Here is a 3,337-nt window from a genome sequence, read left to right on the forward strand (position 1 = left end):
GTGCAGTTGTGAAAAAGGCTGTCTAGGGTGTATTACCAGGTATGTTGTACGTATGTAAGACCAGGGCGGTGATTATTTGGCTCTGCTTGGCACTGGTGAGGCCTCAGTTGAAGTTCTGTGTCTAGGTTTGGGAGCCACACTTTAGAAAAGATGTGGGCAAATAGGAGAGAGTCCAGAGGGGAACAACAAAAATGACAAAAAGGGTTTACAAAACCTGATTTATTAGGAAAGTTTTTTTAAAAATGGGCATGTTTTGTTTTGAGACAAGACGACTGAGGAGGGACCTGATAACAGTCTTCAACTACGTTAAGGGCTGTTATAAAGGGGATAGAGATCAATTGTGGCAGCCCGTATGAGGCCCAGACACTAAAGAGAGCAAAAGCGTTGAATTCTCATAATGCGAGTCACATACTGAGCATTAATTAAAGTAACACATTAAGAAATTAAACCTAGAAGCAAGTTTATTTTATTTTTAATCTCAGATAACCTTGCAGGGCACCATTTCAAATAGATTAATGGTCAAGAAACAAGGAAAGGTGTCTATATTCCAACAGCCACATAATGACAGGACATTAGGTAACATTGTTCCTCTCAAGCGATTGTAAAACATAATTTCCACATGCTACATCAGTTCTTTGAGTTTCATTTAATTCTTGTACGACATTTGTGATACACAAATCAAGGCAGTAACACATAGAACATACTACGATCCTTCTTCCAATTGTTCTTCTCAATTGACTGGAATTGTCATGGTGAACAAATTAGCTGAGAATGTTTTTCCAGTCTATCACCCTCTTAAGAGCATCCTTAACCTCCTTGTTCCTCAGGCTGTAGATCAGGGGGTTCAACATGGGGACCACCAGGGTATAAAACACAGCAGAGATTTTCTCCTGTTCCAGTGAGTAGCTGGAACTGGGCTGTATGTGGCTTAAGCTCACAGGTCCATAGAACATGGTGACAGCTGTCAGATGAGAGGCACAGGTGGAGAAGGCTTTGCGCCTGCCCTTGGCGGAGCAGATCCTCAGGATAGAGAAGAGGATGTACAGATAAGAGATTATGACAATCAGGAGGGTGGACATGGCAATAACCCCAGAGAACGCTACAAGCAAAATCTCACTGATGTGGTTATCAGAGCAGGCGAGCTTCAGCAATGGGTTAGTGTCACAAAAGTAATGATTGATGACGTTGGGTCCGCAGAATGACAACTCAGCAAGCCACATGTGTGGGTCAGTGAGTTCATGAGCCCCCCTACATATGAGCTGGCCACTAGATGAATACAGACTCTCTTAGACATAACAGCGGTGTAGAGCAGAGGGTTACAGATGGCTACATAGCGGTCATACGCCATCACGGCCAGCAGGAACCCTTCTGTGGTCACAAACACAACAAAAGAGAAGTGTTGAGCAATACAGGCAGAGTAAGAAATGCTTTTACTCCCCACTAAGAAATTCACCAGCATCCTTGGAGCGAAGACTGAGGAGTAGCAGAGGTCAACAACGGACACGTCACTGAGGAAGAAGTACATGGGGGGGTGGAGTCGGGGATCAACCCTGATCAACACAATCATCCCAAGCTTCCCCACCAGCGTAAGAACATAGATCACCAGGAACGCCGCGAAGAGGGGTATCTGCAACTCCTGACGCTCCGTCAGCCCCAGGAGGATGAACTGGGTCACCATGCTGTGATTGCCCTCAGCCATTTATACAGGGGTGCATGAAACCATACCTGCCGGGATAACAAGAGTGAGCAGCATGGAAGAAGGAAATTTCATGGCATGAATTAAATCTGAATGACACCACTGGGCTTGAATGTGAGTAATGAATATCTTACAGGAAACCAGCCGCCGTGATGTCTGGGAAGAGCTGGGATGGACCTTTAAATTTACACTCCCTTTTTAACAGGGCTGAGGTTTTCAAGGCTGTCTAGGAGATTTAGACATCCAAGTCTCCATAAAATTGACTGGAATTAGGCATCCCAGTTCCCCATAGGGAGTTTCCGGATTCATGTACATTATCACAAATTTTCTCCAATGAAATATACCTGGCATGGGTTTGAGTTTGAGCTAGGTACTTTATATTGTCTGCTCACTGAGGGTAAGTTAGAAAGCACTCATACTTTAAATCCTTCCAGATTAGGGTGACCAGACAGTAAATGTGAAAAATCGGGATGGGGGTAGGAGGTAATTGGAGCCTATATAAGAAAAAAGACCCAGAAATCGGGACTGTCCCTATAAAATCGGGACATCTGGTCACCCTATTCCAGATAATCCTTTTAGATGACTACAATGTCTGTTATGTCCCAGTCACTTGGTTACTGCTGCTTCATAACACATCCCCTGGCAGTGTTGCTAATCCCAAGCATTTGAAAACCATTATCAGGCTTCCAAAAATCATGCAGTTGGCTTAAAATCTTGAGATCTTTTAAAAATAATACGCAAAGGGTTTAGAGAGGGGGCAGGGAAGTGTAATTCTGTTTTGTGCAAGATTTTATATTTCAGAATTTGGTTTAGGAACAAACCCACAGTTTTTGAAAAGTCTCTGGAAAAGGGAATGGATCCCTGGAGTCATGGACACTGAGAATTTTGGATGTTCCCAGCCCCCAGGGCAATCTGCATGTGTATCTGCTCCAAGGCCATGGACTCTGGAAGCTCTGAGGTTGCTAGCAGGCCACTGGGCAGGTTGCAAAGGAGCTGGGCAGGTGAACTAGCAGAAACCAGGCAGGATTCTGATGTAGGCAGAGTTTCCTCAATTCCGTGGTGCTGCAGTGAAATTGGCCCTTCTTGACGAAATGTTCCAATTTCACTCAGTCAGCAAATTGCAGTGGAACAATGTTTCTGGGCCCTGGAGAGAGTCACGTTTTCAAGCTTTTCTTAGCAACCCTGAGGGCTCGAAACATACTTAAAAAAAAATCTGAGATTCTTAACTGATCACATGACTGAAGGAGCTGAGGCTTTAAGAGAAGCACCAAATACCGTGAGAACTGGTAAGTGTGCCTTCAATCTATGCTATCCTTGCTCTAGGAGATTTCTGGCCACTTGTCTCCAGTCCCAGTTTCTTATGCCTACTAGTGGTACACACTGCCAGGTCCTTCATCTCTCTAGGTCATTCGCCGTGACACAGGAATATGATACAGGCGGGAAATGGTGAAGGAATAACATTGGCACAGAAGCAACAATGGAAGGCTGTGTGCAAGGCTCTGAAGGAGGGAGGGAGGATGCTTGGAAGAGGGAGCATAGGGGGATTACATGAAGCCACAGGTGAGAGAATGAGATAAAAGGAGAAAATGCTGTATCAGAGAGGAGTGTGAGGAGAGTGGAGAGAGAAAGAAGGAAGAAAGA

General features: G+C 44.7%; 1 pseudogene; it reads right to left on the reverse strand.

Annotated features, from left to right (window-relative positions):
* Positions 1 to 761: 761 nt before the first annotated feature.
* LOC135875249 (olfactory receptor-like protein COR8) lies at positions 762 to 1,699 on the reverse strand (annotated as a pseudogene).
* Between the last annotated feature and the right edge of the window lie 1,638 nt (positions 1,700 to 3,337).

The sequence above is a fragment of the Emys orbicularis genome, chromosome 2 (assembly GCF_028017835.1).
Source record: "Emys orbicularis isolate rEmyOrb1 chromosome 2, rEmyOrb1.hap1, whole genome shotgun sequence".
NCBI classification, from domain to species: domain Eukaryota; kingdom Metazoa; phylum Chordata; order Testudines; family Emydidae; genus Emys; species Emys orbicularis.